Source organism: Panthera onca, chromosome D4 (genome assembly GCF_046562875.1).
Source record: "Panthera onca isolate mPanOnc1 chromosome D4, mPanOnc1 haplotype 2, whole genome shotgun sequence".
Taxonomy (NCBI): Eukaryota; Metazoa; Chordata; class Mammalia; order Carnivora; family Felidae; genus Panthera; species Panthera onca.
This window is the reverse complement of record NC_138351.1, coordinates 48,546,234-48,567,508: the sequence shown is the minus strand read 5'-3', so window position 1 is coordinate 48,567,508 and position 21,275 is coordinate 48,546,234. Positions and strand designations below refer to the sequence as shown.

The 21,275-nt window shown below is 36.6% G+C and overlaps 1 long non-coding RNA gene across 3 annotated transcripts in view; it reads left to right on the top strand.

The window, feature by feature from the left end:
• LOC132663840 (uncharacterized) overlaps positions 1-21,275 on the top strand; it is a 54,460-nt gene that overhangs the window by 19,816 nt on the left and 13,369 nt on the right. Inside the window, exons 1-2 of one of the 3 annotated variants that reach the window (XR_009603296.2) lie at positions 3,508-3,666; positions 4,649-4,825. The exons of 1 other annotated variant lie outside the window; for it this stretch is intronic. This is a non-coding gene — a long non-coding RNA (uncharacterized LOC132663840). Of the gene's footprint in view, positions 1-3,507; positions 3,667-4,648; positions 4,826-21,275 lie in introns of those variants that run through there. One more of the 3 variants, XR_013551590.1, reaches the window with a different exon arrangement.

Sequence of the window (21,275 nt, the reverse complement as noted above, 5' to 3'; positions counted from 1 at the left end):
TGAAAAAGTTCTGGAATTGCTTGTGACATATAGTTTACTCTAAATTAATAAGCCACCCATCTAAGACAAATTCATCTCTCTTCTGAAAGGACTGACCAATACTATAATCCTTACTATTCATGTTAGCTGAGAAACAGAAAGGTCCTTAACCAAGGATTTGCTGAGATAAGCATAACTTAAATATAAGACCAAAACAATAGAGGACTCTGGTGGACAAGTTACTGCTTTTCAATACTAAGTCCAAACTCCTCCATAGCTCTCTCAGAGAGTATTTTAAACTTTATGGATTCACCACAAGCATAATGTTTAGGGGACTGCTACCGGGTTCTGGGGAATGGTACATCCATTACCCTTTAAAAATGTTTTCACTGATGTAATCTGAATTGCATTAGGTGACAAGCATTCTGGAAGGCCAGCAGAGTCATGGAATGGCCTTGCCTATCTCTTAGAGGTTCCTGTCACTCTGCTTAGGAAGATTACTGACTCTGTGCCTCAAATACATTATTTAGCATCAAAGTAGAACGCTAAGTAGGAGAGAAAAACACTTGCTTGTAGGCATATTATGAATAGTTTCATGACTTGCACTTTATTCCATAATGACATCTTTGATTCTAAAGTAGTGATGTTCCCAAGGCTATAAATAGAAGAAAGAGACATATGAACATAACATATACACTTAGAAATTGAAAGGGAAAGAACATCATATAATCATAAAAGGAAAGACTTATTTTGCTGTCCAGTCATCTTACGTCTCATGCACAGTTTCCATGGTTTTGAGGAAGTTTCCAATATTTTAAGAGTAGACAATTTCACCTTTGAGGCACAATGTGATTAAAACTGTAAAACTTTAGAAAGATCGCCATTAGAATCTATTTTAGGGTATCTCCCAATCTTTTACCCACATAAGCACAGATGTACAAAAATAAATATATTTACCTACACTTCTACTACTTTGGAATGTTAGCTTAGGAATTCACGTCCTAAAATTGGTTGAGCTAGGGGTCCAAGCCCAGGTGATGGCCTTCTTTCAGAACACATCTAATTTTAATGTGAGTGCAAATTAATTATCTTCCCCCTCCAATTGACACTGACCAATTTGTACTGAGAAGTAAGGGTGACAAGGCAGAAGGGGTGATCAATAGCGTGTTATACGCAGCCACAGGAAATCTGATCCCCAGGGGTTCAGAATGCCAGAAAGGGCAAGAAGTTAATGGGGGCGAGACAGCAAATCTACACTATACTTTAATTTGCAAGTTGAAAAACTGACTATTTTTGCTAAGAAGTCTTCTATCCCATTTTCTTCAATAGCAGAAACCTATGATTCTCTTTCTTTCATCCAGTTTGAATTAAACACACATACAGAACAGAGAACTGAAACCCAAAGGAAATTTTATCTTAATTTGACAAATATTTTCGTGAATTTAATAAAAGAAGTTATTGTTCCAGAAATGTACTGGCTTTGCAGGATAATAATCAAAGTGCCATTTTATTTTAAAATGATCATATCAGAGCCACATCTTGAAATTAAATCAACATAGATTCAACCAGCATTCATTCAGGTATTTGGGGTGTGGCTACATGTACTGGTCACTATTCTTAGTGCCATGGATGCAGAAATACAAGATGAAAGTGACTGTCTAAGCCCTCAATGAACTCACAGTTTACAGGGGGAGACAAGTTAAAAGATTCTAAACAGTACACTACCTGCATCTCTAAATTAGGTATACTTACAATCTTATCACCTATTTCATTGAAAGAATTAAGTGAGATAATGCATATAAATTATTTAACAAAATTCCTGGCACATAGTAATTTAAATAACTATTAGGATCAGATGATGATGATGATGATGCCTCCACTAACCCAAGGATCTACAAGCACACTGAAGACCCAGAATGGAAATTAGGAAAGAACTTTTTTTTTAAATTTTTTAAAAAGTTTATTTAATTTTGAGAGAGAGACAGAGCATGAGCTCTGAGGCACAGAGAGAGAGGGAGACACAGAATCCGAAGCAGGCTCCAGGCTCTGAGCTGTCAGCACAGAGCCTGACACAGGGCTCGAATCCACGAACCACGAGATCATGACCTGACACTTAAGTGACTAAGCCACCCAGGTGCCCCGGAAAGAACTTTTAAATAAAAACATTTTGTAAGAGGTATACACCACATCTAAATTTTTAATAATGAATAAAAATAATTCAATAAGATAAAGAGTTGGAGAGAGATAGAAATATCCTAGACAGATGAAATAGAAGCTTCAAGTTTTCATCTCCTACCCTGAGAAGTTTAGGCTCCCTCCTGAGAGTTGGAGCAGCCCTAGACCACATATTTAGTACCTAAATACTCTCTGTTGTTTATGTTCAGGGAAGCCCCTAAACGCTTGAGAGACCCTTGTATCTGGACACAGGATTCAATTTACATGTGTCCCTAAATTTCCATCCTCCTCGATTCTGGTGAGAACCTTTTGCATGATTGATTAAATAACATGAAATTAACCACTATTATCCTGTGTTTGGTCTTTCCTATTCACATGCAATCTATTTGCACTGGTATTTGAAAATACAGATCTGTCTTTTCCTATTTAAATAAATGTCATTAAATGTCTTCAAGTCTTATCTGCAGCACATACGGCATTATTCTATTCTTTTAGAACATACATACTTCAGTACATTGTTAAATAAATTTATATTAATTTATTCACCCATTCTTTATTCTTTATGTATGCCTGTAACATACTAGATACTGCATTCCACATATTTGTGAAAGGTGTTATATAATAGGAGAAACATGGTCTTTTCCCCATATAGCTTTAAGATTTTTAGTGGCCTAGGCCCCTATTAAAATTTTGTCCGAATCCACAAGTGCTCAAAGAAGCTCTTAACTCTGAAAACTATAATAAGAAAAGGTCTATCAAATCATATAGTCAGCATTTTATGAAACTACTGTAAACACTGAAGAACATAACCCAGAATACAAATCCCATAACAGACTCTATTATAATTGAAATGGATCTATAATAATTTAAATGGATTCAGAAACTAGTAGGGAAAATCAAGTTTCTACAAATGGTGCTGGGAGTATTGGTGTGGAACTAGAAAATATGTGAAATTAATATTCACTCTATATATGTACTAAAAAATAAATTCTAGGGGCACCTGGGAGGCTCAGTCAGTTAAGCATCTGACTCTTGATTTCAGCTCAGGTCATGATCTCACGGTTGTGAAATCGAGCCCCACGTCGGAATCCATGCTGACAGTGTGGAGCCTGCTTGGGATCCTCTCTCTCCCACTCTCTAGGCTCTACCCTCTCCCTCTCTTTCTCTCTCTCTTTCTCTTGAAATGAATAAACTTCAAAAAGACAATAAAATAAATTCTAGCTACATCAGAGCATCCTAGATAACTTCTGTTCATCCTCCAAATTCTCTGTCTACCCTTCATCACCCTACTTTAGTCTCCCAAGACCTTTATGACCTCTATTTATGACATCAAGAGGCTACCTTCCCATCTAGCTTCTAGCTGAATTCAACAAATGAGAGATTCCAACACAAGACCATAGAGTAAGAAAACGAGAGCAGGAATTTATTCCCCTAGCTTCCTCTTTGCCACATTACCACAGGTCACCTATGCCATTCCACCAAAGGCGTGGCTCCTGTCAGGTGGCCCAATCTGTAAGTTCCAAAAACTTTTTCTCTACCCTTATCCCCTCATGTCTGGGGCTGGTAATAGGACCCCATTAGTACCAACCCTGGGGCACCTCACCATCCCTTATTGGTCTCCTTCAATTCTACCCACACCATTTCAATAGACTCCTATAAAAGACTCTTCAATTATACCATGTCAGTGAGCTATTTGCTTCCCATACCCTCCCTGACTGATGTAGAGATATATAGGAGTTTGACATAGTTCCCCTAGGTAGAAAAGGTTCTCGGCTTTATTCAGACATTGTATACAGTATCATCTTTGCTCTTGAAGAGGCCTAGAGTTAATGAAATAGTATCTGGACAACATAGGAATATTTATTTATAATATTTCAGAGTTCCATTAAGTTTCATACTACTTTATATACAATATAGGGTACAACCAATGCCTCCACGGTTACTAAAAAAAAAAAATTTGATTTTCGCCATTTCATTATATGCATGATGGGACTCATGTGATGTCAGTGAAGAATGGATTCACCTGTGGGTCAACTAATGAAAAGCAAAATCCTCCAAGTCAAGTCCTTGTCTTCCAGTTGACATATGTCCTTAAATTGTTTATATTTAGGAATATTTCATGTATAAGTGAAATCAACAAGGACTTCTCTCTGTTTACATAACAGACAAAAGTTAGAGGGGAAGAAGATTTTATCTGGATATTCTGAAACCGGTCCCAGTCATAAATCTATAATGTTTGGACATACTTATCAAATTATTCCTCAGATTCTTAAGTTATTCAACAAACATTTATGAAGTATATAATATGTGTCAAGTGTTACACTAGGTGTTGAGGATACATAACAAACGAAAAATACCATTCTGGCCTCATGGATTTTAAATCCAGAAAAGGAGAAAATATTAAAATAATAATACCACAAATAAATATTTAAATTATAATAACTGCAACGCAAGATGCCCTAAAACCGTTTAATCATGGGATCTTGTTTGACAGGAGGTCAGGAAAAAAATCTCTTCTAAAGAATCATTCTTAGATCTGAGACATAGAAGATGAATAGTATCTCGTTCAGGCAAAGCATTTGTGAAGGTCCAGAGGTGAGAAGATACTTTGCATTTTCATCAAAACTGAAGCAGCTGAGGCTCACTGAGCAGCAGGAAAGAAAGGAAACAGGTAAAAATAGACAGTGGCCAAATCATCCAGGGCTTTATAGACCATGTTAGACATGTTGTATTTTATCCTAAGATTCATGGAAAGGGTTTGAAGGAATAAGACTAACCTGAATTTTTAACAATCACTCTGCTACCACATGCCAAGAACAATTATGAGCTATAGTAAATAAAGTATCATGGTATTGTTTCAGGAATATGAAAGTAGCTTAATAAAACAAAATATAGTCCAAAATCATTCCTATAACTATGGAAACTTAGAATATGCTAAAGGTAGAATTTCAAATTAGAGGATAAAGGACAGTGTGTTGGAATAAAGTGTGTTGGAACCATTGATCTTATAGTTGGGAAAAAGTTAAGCCATGATATTATTCTGTATGCTGATTATACAGCTGTTGTAAAAGATGAACCCTAAAATCTCAGTGGCTTAAATCTATAGAAAGAAGAAAGAAAAATCTAAAAAAAAATAAGGAAGAATTTCTTGCTTGACATAGAGTCCAAAATGGATGCTTCTGATTGGTGGGTGGCTCTCCCCTAATTGATGAGTCTTGGATTTAAACACTTCCCAGATTTGGAGCGCCTGGGTGGCTCAGTCGGTTGAGCGACCGACTTCAGCTCAGGTCATGATCTCATGGTTTGTGAGTTCGAGCCCCGCATCGGGCTCTGTGCTGACAGCTCAGGGCCTGGAGCCTGCTTCTGTGTCTCTCTCTCTGCCCCTCCCCCGCTTATGCTCTCTCTGTCTCAGAAATAAATAAACATAAAAAAAAATTTTAAACACTCCCCAGGTTTGACTTCACCACCTTTGAAAGATGACCTACAAAGTCATTTTGGAAGAGGATCTCTCTTGAAAGGTTATTATAGCCCAAAACTGGAACTGATGTACATTGCTCAACTCTCATTCTATTGGCTGCAATTTAGGCACATGGCCTCACAGGAGGCTGGGAATCTAATTATGTATGTAAATACAAAGAGGAAACAAGTGTGTGATTGCCCAGGAATCTCAGCCATAAACAACATCTTATGCAAAATTAAATTTTGTAAGTATTAAAAATCTAACGTAAAAAAACTATGAGGGGCACTTGGGTGCCTCAGTCTGTTGAATGTCAGAATTTGGCTCAGGTCATGATATCAGCGTTTGTGGGTTCAAGCTCCATGTAGGGCTTTGCACTGACAGCACAGAGCCTGTTTCAGATTCTGTCTCCCTCTCTCTCTCCCCCTACTTCCTCCTCCTCCTCCTCCTCCTCTCTCTCTCTCTCTCTCTCTCTCTCTCAAAAATAAACATTAAAAATTAAAAACAAAACTATGAGAGTACCAACAGAGATTTTAAAAGAACATTTTTATAGTCAATCTGGCAAAGACTAGAGATATAATGCAAAAACCACACACACACACACACACACACACACACACACACAGAATGACAGACTTAACTACATCAAAATTCAAAATTTTTCTTTCACAAAAGACAAATTTAAAATAATAAGTGGCACTCTTGGAAGAAATATTTGCAAAACATATAACAGACAAAAATATAATAGCCCAACTGGATAAAGATATCCTAAAATCATTTAGAAAAAAAAATCATTATAAAAATCAACAACAACAACAACAACAAAAAATACAGGAACTCCATTGGATCAAGGAACACGTGAAAAGATGTTCAAGTTCACCATTTCAGGAACAAGAAAAGCAAACAAAAAAATGGAAACGTAATGTATCATTTTATCTAGCCAAACAGGCAAAACCGTATGCAGGGTTAATGATTTATAAACACCACGACATTTTTGGTGGAAGGGTAGGCTGGTACAGTTTTGGGGAGAGAAATTTGAAACTGTATGTCAGTACTTAAGTTGACCTAACAATTCAACTTTCAAGACCTATCCTACAGAATTACACATGAGTACAAAGATATAGTGCAGAAAGATGGCATGGAAGGAAGGAACGTGGTGGCGACAGGATGCTAGAGGAATAAATCAGAGTATGGATGCAGATGTTCATTAGAGCATTTTTTATAATGCAGAAAAACTAGGGGCACCTGGGTGGCTCAGTCGGTTGGGCAACCAACTTTGGCTCAGGTCATGATCTCACGGTTCATGGGTTCATGTCCCGCGTCTGGCTCGGTGCTGACAGTTCAGAGCCTGGAGCCTGCTTCAGATTCTGTGTCTCCCACTCTCTCTTACCCTCCCCGCTTGCATTCTGTCTCTCTCTCTCTCTCTCATAAATAAATTAAAATAAATTAAATTTTAAAAATAAATTAACAAACAATTTTATAATGTGGAAAAACTATAAACAGCCTATATATGGTAATGGTTAAATAAATTATGGTATATTCATACTAGAATGATAGGTCACTCTTAAAATAAATGGGGTAGATTGAAGTGCACTAACATGAAAGGTTTATAAAGCATATTTAGGGGTGCAAGTTACAAAGCTAGGAAGCTAATCACACACACACACACACACACACACAGATATGTAAATGATTAAATGCATAGAAAAAGCTTTCAGATAATTGGTATCAAACATGCAGGGAGAAGTATGAATAGGGGCTAGGAATAGGGAGGAAACCAAAGAACACAGGGGCGCCTGGGTGGCTCAGTCGGTTCAGTATCTGACTTTGGCTCAGGTCATGACCTCACGGTTAGTGAGTTCCAGCCCCGCGTCAGGCTCTGTGCTGACAGCTCGTGGACTGGAACCTGCTTCAGACTTTGTGTCTTCCTCTCTCTCGACCCATCCCCCACTCACTCTGTCTCTCTCTCTCTCTATCTCTCTCTCAAAAAATAAACATTAAAAAAAATTTTAAAAGAAAACAAAGAACAGAGTGGATATTTGCTTTTAACTTTACATGTTTGTAAATTGTTTCAGTTTTATAAAGTATACTTGTTTCTTTGAAGTTACAACAAAAATGTACTCTACCAGGAAAAAAAAATGATACTATGGATAAATGTCTCTGACTCTTTCTCTTAGTTGGATAGCCTTCCATTTTGTGTGGTAACTGAAACCCTATTCACTTTCCAGGGCCCAACTCAATCATCACAATATTTCTTGATGTTTAAGTCAAAGTTATTACAAATTCCAATTAAGATTTTTAAACTTCCTTGAGTGTTGGGCATTTACCTGCCTGCAAACTTCCCACCCTTTCTTACAAACACCGAATACCAGCATCTCCGCTATGCTTTTCCACAGTACTACAAAACTAGAGCACTTTAACAATGCATTATAATCATTTCTCAGAGCCACCAGTGAACATATTCATCGGAGTTCTCAGTGTTTATTAAAGAGGATATTAAAGAGGAATTTTCCTGCACATATACAACTGAGAACGAAATGCAACTAAGAGGAACCATCTCTGACTTTCACCCTCTCTTTGCCTAATAAGTGGTGCGGGGATGTGAGCTATTTCCATAATTCATAGGCATCCTGTGATGTGCAAGGTTATTTTTGAATTTGTTTCTCCGGTAAGAAAAGATTTCCTTCCTAAAATTAGATTGTGAATCTACTTCCAAAGCCACTAATCAAACATAAGTTAAAGCTACTTATAAGGGAGAGAAAACTTTAGAGCTCTAAAATCATTAGAAATAGGTCACCGAGAGCTTCAGTAAAACTTCAGACAAGGTTCCAATAAAAAAAAAGGTATTCTCATTAAGAAGCTGTAAAGTAATCCTGCTATCAAACAGGAAAAAAAAATTGCATATGCAAAAGCAGCAAAATATAGTCTATAAAGTCATTTAATGAAGCAGAAATTTGTATCTATGCCATATCTAATGCAGTTCTTAAAAAACCTCAGCATATTCGCTAATTATGAACCATATATTATACACAGTTATTATGGGTATTATTCAGCAATAGAAGATTTAAACTTGGTTGTCTCCTTCACCATAGTTAGCAAAGAAATATTGGCACATATATGATCTGCTTAAATAGGTTAGAAAATAGGAGGGAATTTACTAACTAGCCCTTTAATTATGCAAACAGAGTTTCCATAATTCTGAAACTGAATTCCATGACACCCACAGATTTCCCTATAATCTAGCTGTAAATAGTAATTACAGTGTTCATAGTAGAAAATGCTGTATTTTAGATTGCAAAACAGTCTCTATTATTATCTCTTGTATTAAGTCATTTGATAACTGTCTAAAACTTCCCTACTAGGATGATTTTTAGATTCTTTGGAAGCATATTTTTCTTTATTTTCATGAAAAGTGTTAGAAAAATCTGTTCAGCCATTTTCAAGTTAAAGGACAATGGGAAGGGAATTTGCCATTGAACTTTAAAACATTATATTTAGCAGGTCCTCAGTGGGTTGCATAATCAGTTCAAGACTATGGATTAACAATCAAAGGAAGCTCAGACACTGACCTACATTAGAGAAACCCTACACACACAACCAAGAATTCATCATCCCCAGAGAACTGAAAGCCTTCCGGGTAACCTGCTAGCTAAGCAGGATTTGTCCCAATATTATAGTGCTAGGGACCAAGAAAAAAATCATCCTGAAAGGTACCACATTAAAGGTGAGAAAAACAGCAAGAGTCCTACATAACCCACCATTAATTTTCAGACCTAGACAATAGTGCTGCAAGGCAATGATCATTTTACTATTTACTACGCGGGTTGAAGTCTACATCTACTTTTGAAAACCACTGTGGGTTTATATTCATCCTCAGGATGTTGAACACATAAGCTGCCAAATGAACTGAGCTGTGTTCGAAGTGGGATAATTTCAACTCTCTTGAGCTTCACACCCAAATGTTTCACCATCGCTTCAACCTGACATGGGTTGTCGTACTTCTTGAAATGTATCCTATTGCCACCAAAATCTACTTCTGTGTTTCCTATCTCAGTGAACAGATCCTCTATCTACCCAGCTAAATGTTGAAGCCAGATAATGAAGCATCATCTTTGATCATTCCTTCTTTGTATCTTGCACATCTAATCACAAGTCTTTCAAATTTCCTTATCCATTCATTTCTCTTCATCTCTACTATCACCGCCATAGTTCAGACCACCAAAATCACTTCTCTAGGTCTAGAGGTGAACTAGAGGAGGGCTCGTGAGTCTTAAGGTCCCTTCTAGAACCTTGTATCTAATTTTGTATTCAAAGCTTTGTATTATTTTTCGTAAAGAGGATCCCAAATTATATAAACTGTGGACCCTTACAAAACCTATACTCTCTCCTGTCTGAATTATTGCAAAAGCCTCCAATCTCCTTAGCACCATAGATAACGTGGTCTTTCTAAAATGCAAATATGACCATATTCTTCCATTGCTTAAAAATCTCCAATGGCGCCACGTTTTTCTTAGGAGTCAGTCTCCACTCCTTGTCATGACTTATATTTTATACAGTCTACACATATTTTTGATCTACATACAACTTCTCCAGCTACTCTACTGCCCTTATACCATATTCTGTGAACACACCAAAATGTGTCCCCCAGTACTTCCCATTCTCTTTCCTTGAGAGAGCAGAAACCAGGTCTCATTGCCTGTTATATTAACAGCACCTAGCGCTATTATGCCACTTAGTAGGCATTTCATAAATATTTATTGAAGAAATACAGGAATGAAAAATGAATGCACTCTACATCACTGGTCCAAATCCAGGCATAGTGATCAGAAACCATGAGGGATCAATCTAGCAAGAAAAGCACTAATTGATTCCTGGGAATAAATTGCAGTTGACTTCCCATATTCATGAGTAATTATATTGAAAAGAACTTTGATGAATCATATATCAGGGAGAACAGTTATTAAATGTCAGTCTAGGTTTCTCTCTCCCTTCGAAATCTGCATTTCTTCCCAATTTCCTGTTGCTTTGAATGTAATGCCTGATACGCCAGATTACGCCTAGCTGGCACTGCCCTATAGTGAGAATATGTACAAGTATATAATCCAGGGCATGAGCATAGATGATCCCTTACCTTTTTTCTGGTAAGCTACTATTTTCTGGTAGATATTTTTCCTATTCATTCACCAACATAACGTGGCAAACTTCGAGAGTTTTCTTCATCCATATTTCCCTATCTCCTGTAAATATATTCTTACCAGGTAACTAAGATAAAATGTTTTCACTAATTATCCTGACAATTTCTTTTTTTTTTAACGTTTATTTATTTTTGAGACAGAGAGAGACAGAGTGTGAACGGGGGAGGGTCAGAGAGAGAGAGGGAGACACAGAATCTGAAACAGGCTCCAGGCTCTGAGCTGTCAGCACAGAGCCCGACGCGGGGCTTGAACCCACGAACTGCGAGATCATGACCTGAGCCGAAATCAGATGCTCAACCGACTGAGCCACCCAGGCGCCCCTCCTGACAATTTCTTTATATAAATTAATACTGATTTAGATTATATCTCACGCTGATATAAAGCTTTCAACAACTGATTACAAAATGCCACAAACTTTTTTATAGTCCTTGATTTAAGAAACTTAAATTCATTGAATACTTATTCATTGAATACTTATTTTATGTGCTAGGCAGTAGGCCACAATGTGCATCAAAGAAATTTATATGTCCTACAAGCCTTTCCCATGTAGGGACATAATTTAATAATGTGTCATACCACTCAATAAAATTCTTAGATCATTTTATATTGTCCCTGCATATTTTTTGGTAAACTTTCCAAATATGCATAAAGCATAGATAGATGAACAGACAGACATAAAGTTGATTATTAAAATTAGGGTAGGTAGATAGGTATGTGGATAGATAGCATTTGAATATTATATCCAAATACATATTTATTAAAATTTTGCATACCTATATATAAATTAGCTTGACTGACTTAACAGTTTTAAACATTGGATTAATGTAGCTTTTGATAGTTCATGGAGCAAACCTTCCATCCATTACTTTTTTTCAATATTTTCTTAGTTTTTCTTACTTTCTCCTTTTTCCAGCTGAAATATTAATATGACTTTGTCAAATTTCAGATAATCATACTGAGATTTTTGAGAATTACATCAAGCCCATAAATTAATTTGTAAAGAACTAACATCTTTGACCTTACATAGTAATCCATGAGATTCTTTTTTTTTTTTTTAATTTTTTTAAATGTATTCATTTTTGAGAGAGAGAGACAGACAGAGTGCGACCAGGGGTGGGGAGGGGCCGAGTGAGAGGGAGAGACACAGAACTTAAAGCGGGCTCCAGGCTCCATGCTGTCAGCACAGAGCTCTACGTGGGGCTCAAACCCTTCAACCGTGAGATCATGACCTGAGCCAAAGTCGGACACTTAACTGACTGAGCCACCCAGGCACCCTGGTGAGATTCTAAATAATAATGATCAAGGACATTCTGCTGTTGCTCATGCTTAGCCCTAGTATACTGAAATCCCTAGATCCAATGAGAGATTAAGATGAACAATCCATACATTTGATTGTTGCTTAGCCAAAAGATAAACAAAAAAAAAAATCAGAAAGAAAGAAGGCAAGAAAGAATCACACTATGTCAAAATAAGACACAAGTTTAATTTGATATCCCTACATCAAAAGCCGTACCAAATGCGCAATGGTATCAAATCCGCTGGCTAGACACAAAGACTTCAGTTGTAGTAAGAATCTTCCACTTGGCATCCTTTTCATAGAGTGATTGCCTATGAGCACTTTATCCCCAGTCTCAATAAAGGTGGCCCACTTCCTTATTACCAGAATGGAAAATATTTACAGTCTTGGACACAATGGTGTTTAACCCTCAGAAATTAGGAAGGAGAAAAATAAATAAAACCAGTGAGATACAGCAGAGGCAGATAATAAAAACTACTGCTCTGCCTTAGTAACCTCATGATTTTGAATCTATACAAAGTGAAAAATTGTAGCATATTGGCACCCTGAGAGCGGAGATTTTGTCTTCATTCTATCACAAATTCACACCCAGAGCATGGCCATATAGAGTCAGAACTGGGGGATTTTCAGAACAGCCTGGCCATGATTTTTAAATCCTAAATAGTATTTTCTGAATATTTGAAGTGAAAATACTTATAAGCCACAATTTCCCTTTTGATCAGCATACATATTTTACTTATAATCTTTCTAAATCTTGCATATTAAGTTAAAGTAGTAAGAACAATGGCATCATACCTAGAACTGAAAGTAATGAGTAAATGTGTGCAGGTGTATATGTATATACATATATATTTTTTTATTATATCACAATATAGAGATACATATGACTAGTCTGAATTTATCCTTTGAAAAGTGTGAAACTAATTGGTTTGGAATTAACAAAGTTACTGACATTTTAAAAGGCCAATGCTAGAGAAAAAACACATTACTTTCGGCTACGTTGTAGGGTAAGCCCTTAACAATTATGTCTGTGCACATATCTATACAGCTGTAGAAGTCAGAAGTTTTTTAAAACTAGTTAAGAAGCACTAGTTGACCTTTCCCTATCTTCCTTGGAGTGCACCTTTATTAACGTGCCCTTCAAAAACTGCAAACTGCACAGAGACATGAAAACAGTGCTCTCCCAAAGAGATAGGGAAGGATGTAAATCATGGATGGCTCTAGCCTCTGGCAGATTCACTCACACCTTGTTCCTTAGATAGCGCTTCCCTTTTTTGTCAGCTCTAGAAAGCAAAAGAAAAAAGAAAAAGATATTTGTAATTGTGACCTACAGCTCTTAAAAAATTAAATAAAATGCCACTGTTCAGAGAAATGCAAAAATGTTAGCATTGAAATCACCATAGCAGAGGCGCCAAAGATGGCAGGAATGACAACATGGCCTGTGAGAAATATGTGAAAAGAAGACCCCAGTGCAATCCAGCATTTGTACATTCTCTACACATTTTCATTGCTGAACCAAAGGTTTGAGTTCATAACAGTGTTTGACTTGGAAAGAAAGGTAGCAGCACCAAAAATAAATCCAAAGAATACGTATTCCCTGTTGGAGTATCTGCCAATAACCTTTCTTGCGATTATGTTTTATCTAGCCATGGAAAAGCTATTCCCAAAACAATAGATGCCAATGAGCACCGATATAGCCCCGCGCATAGACACAGTTGAAAAGCAGCATTGTGTTTTCGTAATGCTGTCAAGTCCTGCTATAGAATATATGAAAGCTTCCTTCCTTCTTTCATATTGCTAACCGTCAAAGGGAAGAGTTGTTATTGGTGATTAAGTCCAGGTACTGAGAGTGATACTGGGCTCAGGAAGGAATGGCAGAGAATAGTGGGAAAATTTTGAAAAGAATGACCGGCATCTCCACAAATAAATCACTCTATGTATCTGTTTCAACTACTTTGGGCTGTCTGCATATATTGCAGAATGCTCTTGTCCTAGTCTCCTTAAGAAGGTAGAATATTAAAAAGTTTCTTAAAAAACCCATCCTACATCTCAAATATGCTCAAGAAAAATGGGGAATAAGTTGGGGAAAATGACGCTAGAATGCTAAAAAGTTCCTTAAGAAACTCATCCTACATCTCAAATATGCTCAAAAAAATGGGGAGTAAGTTCAGGAAAATGAGGTGCTATGTGAAAGGACAGTCATAAGAAGCACAAATGTATGAATAGTCATATCCTGTTTAGATTACAGTTTCATTTTATTTCCCATAAAGGGGACAGAACACTGGATCAAAAAAGAAAGCCAAAGAAATGTAGTAGATAAACTCCTAACATGCATTCCAGGGGGATTGTCATTATAAATATGAAAGTAAAAACAATAAAGTTTCTAGAAGATAATGCAAGTGAATATCTTCTGGATGATTTGAGATTAAGAAATATTTCCCAGAGGACAAAGGGTACTAACCAAATAAAAAAATAATAAATAGGACTACATTAAACTTAAGAACTTCTTTTCTTTAAAAGATACTATTAAGAAAGTGAAAAGTAAAGCCACAGGCTAGGAGAAAATATCTGTCACATATATAATCAACAAAGGGCTCTTTAGAGAATACATTTTAAAATCTAAACCATCAATAAGAGAAAGCTAAAATTTAATCAAAAAGATGGGTGAGAGACTGTGAATAAGAATCTTACAAAAGATGTTATCCAAATATCCAACAAGTACAGGAAAGGAGGCTAACCACATTAGCAGTCAAGGAAAGGTAAAAACAACTCTACAAACGCATCACAATTCAAATGACTGAAAATACTACGTGTTGGCTAGTCTTAGGAGCTACAAGCATTTAAACACTACTGGCAGAAATGGAAAACCATTTTGGATATCTGTTTAGCATTATCTGCTCAGGTTAAAGATATCTTCCTAGTGATGCACCACTCACCATGCACACATATTAACAAAAAGACATATGCAAGAACATTCACAGTGAGATTATTCATAATCACTGAAAACTGGAACTAACCCAAATGTCCATCAGATGTGAAATAAATAAACTGTGATACATTCCTACAAAGAAACACACTATAGCCATCAAAATGAATAAAACTATTCCCACACGCAATTACAGCAAGGAATATGGCAAATATAAATTAGCAAAAGAAGCCAGGCACAAAAGAATCATTATATGTAACTTCATTTACACACAGCTAAAAAAAAAAAAAAAAAAAGGAAGAAGAAGAAGAAATGTAGGCAAAACCAACTGTCGCAGACTATGAGTCTGGAGTTCACTCTTGTGCAGCAAGAGAGTGATTGCAGAATTGAATACAAGAGAGGCTAATGTCCAGGAGGAGCCAAGAGCCCTGAACAGGGGTTTCATCTCCATATTTATTGAGCTCACAAGCTATTACCCACATGGTGAATGTGCAGAAAATAAGATCTTACACACGTGAACATTGAGAAAATAGACAGTAATCATTAACTTGAGTGTGTAAGAAGCAAAGGGTCTGGGGGGCAAGTGGAGTTTGTGATCAAAGAACAATAGTATATAGGCATCAAATGGAAAGTAATTTCCTGCAGGTGATATAACAAGATATTCATGATCCCATTACAATATCTCCCAAGTTAACCTCAAGTGCTTTCGCCCCATGGTGGCAGCTTTCCACCCTAAGCTTTTTTCTAACCCATTTATGTAAGTAGAACCTACTTCCCCATAACAACCAATGGTATTAGAAGTCAAAATAGTGGTTAGTTCTGGGGAAAAGTTCAGTGGTTGAAAGCGGACATGAGTAGAAATCCTAGGGAGGGTATTTGTAGTGTTTCATTTCTTGAGGTGGTTTCACAAGTGAGTTCATTTTGGATAATTAATTCAGCTGAACACTTATTATTTCTGCACTTTTCTGTGTGTGTTATACTTCAGTTAAGAGGTTTTCTTTTTCTTTTTTCTTTCTGTTTTAAGTGGCCAGATATAGTCTCTCTTCAGAGACATAAGAAACAGGCCATTAACATACTCGATTCCTATCAAATGCCAAGCCCTTTGTTAAAGTAATCTAATCTTTTCAAAAAATTAAGTGTGCAATTGTCCTTTTAAAATTAAGATCGACCCAATTTTAAAGATGAATAAAGTAAGAGATTGAGTGATTAGTCCAAAATTTAAAGGTCAGTAAATTCCAGGGCTAGGGTACAAAACCCAAGTCCTACTATTCCATGCCCAGTACCATTTCTCTCATTACACAATTACTTTGAAGTTAAACAGTAAAGCTTTGCTTCACATCTTCAATCCATCAAGAAATTGTGTTTAATAGGATAAATGTGCTAGCCTCCATTGTGCTGTCAGAAAATTATGCATGCAGAAAGGTGCCTGTTGGTGAAAATGCCCTTTCTAAAAAGCCTCAGGGCACCTACCTTCCTATACGACCCTTCCTCCAAGGGCATCCATTTACAAAAGTCTCTGGGCATTGAATAATATAACCCTGTGACCCAGCCTCTGCCATTTTATACTGGTTAAGGCATGGCTTTTGAAGTCAGAGCTGAGTTTGAGTCCAAGCTCTATCAGCATTGAACTCCCAATCTTGTTTCCATATCTATAAAACAGAGATAGGGATAATACCTGCCTCCCAGGGGTGAGATGAACAGTAATCCGAATTCCTGACATCAGGTTAGTTAAATCACAAGTAAATAATGTCTTTGGTACTGTTTGGGGCTTATGTTGTTTTTCTAACTCCAAGTGACTATTTGAGTCAGACACATAAAGACCAAAGACCTCTGAAATGGCCTGGCATGAGAGCTCGGAGACACAATAACACCCTCTCCTGCATGGTAACGCAACAATCCAACCACACACTCTCTGTGGCAGGGATGAATGCAAGATGTGGAGACAGCTGGAACTCGGTAAGGGTAAAAGTTGAAATCCACACTAAGGGAAAAGCAGCCACAAAGTGATAGGAGCTAAGTAGGCAGAGGCCATGAGGAGAGAAGTAAGCAGGGGACGTTTTGTTGGCAGCATGGAAAAAAGTAGCTGAAAAATAGATGGTTCAGGTAACAGACATGGCAGGGCACAAAGCAGTGAGCACTGTCTCTGGAGGAAGAGTTTCAGACTCACCATTATGAGAGCTGCTGTGTACAGAGTACAGCGTTCTGAGGTTCCCTGGAAGGCATCCCTTGTAGCTGCTGAGAGCATTCACAAAGCACATCCCCGCACCCAAAAGCTCTTCCACACCTGAAAGGCCAATTAAGAGAGAAAGGGTGTTAAAACATGTCTTAAAGCCAAATAAACCAGAGTCAGATTAAGCAGAAAGATAAAGGTCCAAGTTTATACAAGAAAGTAATACACTTTAACCTAGTGAATGCTGTTTGTAATCTTCTTAAACTTGTCCATCAGACACGCTTCAGTAAAAATTATTTCTAGAAAGAATAATTTATAAGATCGTCTTAGCTGTCCATAGAGAGAAAACTTCTGGAAATGGTCCACTCAGCCACAAACCAAGAAATTGCCAGTGGGTCCCCAGATGGAAAATGCAACCACAGAAGGAAAGTCTTCAAAGTCTACTCAAAGATAAGCCAATCTGAAAAGTGAGAGTAAATACACCATATGCCAAAAGATTTAGATTTAGACCATGAATCTGACTTCAAGGACAATAGAACTACCACATTAATTCTTTATGTTTTGTTTATACAAGAAAAACTCTTGAAAAAATAGAGATAAATAGTTTATACATAATGAAAGTGCCAGAAAATCTAAAACCATTGCTACCAGATCATTGTAATGCTTGACGCTTAAGGGCTAAAGTTTCTAATGTTGCAGAGATATGTCCTTAGAGAATATTTAAAATAATATGTAAACTATTTGAGCTCCTTTGGCTTTCATCCTCCATAAAGTTAAGTGATGGGAATATTGCTGGACATCCAGAGAAAAGTCGATCCACAAGGTTACTCGAATAACTGGAGGCTAATGTATTGTGTTGCTCTTTTCAAAGTGAATATTATAAATTATTTTCTGGATGTTTTCTTAGAAGCATTTTACCATTACAGACACTATTTGACTACTGATAATTTGAGAGTTGCATGAAAAAAATATCTGCTACAATTCAGAAAAAAAATAGCAATAGGTTGTGAACAAGGGCTATGCTCATTTTGCTGTGTTTAGAATAATGTAGCAGTGCCTATAACAAGTAAACAGTGGGCTGGCTTTGTTCTGCTGGATTTAGATTAACCTTTACAAGCAATGCAGAATTAGATTATGAAAATAAATTGAAAATGGCATCTCCTTAGACTCACTTTGTACTCTGCATTTTCTTAAGCTTTTATGTGACTGTCAAATATTAGTTCAGGGCTCCATTTGTATTTGTGGCATTTTTTTTTTCTTCTGAAAAGATAAGCACCAGCCTTCAGAAAAAGCTTCTGACTATTGGATACAGAAAACAACTCGTTCCTGAATGGTTAATGTTTCAAATATGAGCACAGATACCAGATGGCAAAAGGGGAAAAAAGAATTCAAGTTGTTTCATTGTTCAGTGATAAAGATTTTTCCATCTGCTGGTTCAATACTAACTTGGTTTACATTCACTTAGAGCCAATACAATTAAAACTCTATTTGAAGTGAAATGTTTCAGAAAAATAAAACTAGAAACCTGAGAAATACTTCTACAGGTCATACCCATCCTTCAAATACCTAAGCTCTTATAGGTGTACAAATGTGAGTGTATGATAAAACAAAGATATCAAATATGTTTTGAAAAATCCTAAAGTCACATGCATTTAAGTAATTCTAACGAAGACTATTTGTGATTGAGATGTAAGTGGACATCTGCTAGAATTTAGAGTCTTGGTGAAATAAAATGTAGCTAAAGTAATAATATACTGGGGTATTCATCACAAAGGATGGAATGGGAGACTACTGATGAGTGAACAATATGGCAGCAGTTAACAAAAACAAGTTTGAATGGTTAATTCACTGAGACCAAAGAGCAGGTGAAGAGGAAAAATAGCACAGCAATCACTAGCAGCAGCATCTTAAGAGAGCAGGAGTCTTACATACTAAAATGGGGTAAAGAAAAGAGGAGTACTTAGAAACAAGAGAGTTATAGATTCTCTCCTAGCAAGCAGATGCCTTTTCCCATAATCCTTTGATAGAAAGAAGTCTTACTCAAAATGTAAGATTCATAACATTAAGAAGTAGTTTTCCACAGTAACCTTCCCTTTTGTCCTGAGAACACTGTTACACTGGACATCTCTTTGGTGCATAAAAGCTCCTCAAGGACAAGGCTCTAACTTACTTCTGCATCTCTGATGCCTTGCACTTAGCAAATGATAGATGTTCTACAAATATTTGATAACAGAATTGATCCGAGAATTCTACCTTCTAAACTGATATTGCTCATTTCCTTCAATCAGAGTAAGCTCATGGAGATAAAAAAAAAAACAATGTTTCCTTATCCATTTTTGGTGAACCACTTACAATAGTGTCAGACCTAAATTTACTCTTTAATAAATCATGACAAATATAATGGATGAAAAAAAATACTTCCTCTGCCTGTAACACATTTACATCTGCTTCCTTCTTTGCTCTTTCACCAAGTAGTCTCCAATGAGAGGGTACAACAAAACAAAACAAAACAAACAAACAAACAAACAGAGGGGCACACAGCCAAGAGGCTGGCAAAGTGACCCAATAAATTCCAGGAAGAAAATATTAGAATTTTCATTTTTATTTATTTTTCATCTCATCCTTTTAAAACATCTGAATTCTGTGCATATTTTATAACATATGATTATATTAATCCATTAATACATGCATATAATTTAATAAATAAATAAGCATATTTGATGGGTAAAGAACTGAGGGCACAATCAAAAAAGTTGGAGACCACTGGTAGAAGACTGAATTCTTACTACAAAATAAGAATGAAAGAAATACAGGGGCACCTGGGTGGCTCAGTTGGCTAAGCATCTGACTCTTGATTTCAGCTCAGGTCATGATCTCACGGTTCATGAGTTCGAGCCCTGCGTCGGGCCCTGCCCTAACAGTGTGGAACCTGCTTGGGATCCTCTTTCTCTCTCTCTCTGCCCCTCCCCCACTCTCATTCTCTTTCCCTCTCAAAATAAATAAATAAACTTAAAAATATGGAGGAAATATTTACAGAATTTAACATGTTTTTGATATCTATATTTTTAAATTACTACCTCAATTATTTTCCAAATATTAAACTATAAAAACTATAATTGTATATTAAATGACGTGGTTTTAAGGACTACTTAGGGACAAAGCACTCAATCAATAAATAATTTGGGGTAAATACATGTTTGTTGAATGAATGAATAAATGAATAAACATTCTGCCAAAATTGGAAAATGTTGGGATAGACTGAGCTGTCAGTCACTTGTGTTTTTCCAAGTGTTTTCTATTAGTTCTTGAATACCTCCCTGGGAAAAAAAACCCAAGTTCAGTTCATTATTTCGTGAATGCTGCATACTACAGTATGCTCTTTCAGATTCACAGCACAGAGGAGTATGATAAAGCTCTAGGAAATGCTGTAGGGTAGAAACCTCTTTAGCTTAGATTATTCCAGCATTTCCCATCTGCACAGCTTATTTGACAACAACATTTCTCCCTCATCATAATATCTATCGACTACCCACCGGGAATACTGTTCCTCAGAATGCACATGGTGAAATCCCATTTTAATGGGATTCAACCTGACAACTGGAGACTGGACGGAATATGGAGTCATTCTTATTGGCTGTATATGAAACTAAAGGACAATTCAAACCATCTTACATGCAAGTCTTTGCTGTGCAATGTCATTACTAATGACTTAGGATTGTGGATATAGCAAGGACGCTCATTAAACTTCCTACTGACATCTATAAGGATGAACTTCACAAGCATGTTATTTAGACAAATATGATTTTATCTCAGATATGTAGATAATTTAAGGATACAGAATCTATTTGTTCTGAAAAGTTAATAAATTTTATAAAAAGTGGAGAAAAACTAAAGGACCTAAAGGATTTACTATGTATCAGGCTCCATGCTAGAAAACATAGCTTTTTTTAGTGTTTATATTTCCAAATGAATGTATTGGCTAGATATGGTTACCCCTCTTACCAGTGAGGAAGCTGGAAGTCAGAGAAGACTAGTAATGGACAGAACCCAAGGTAACTATGCAGGTTATCATCCAA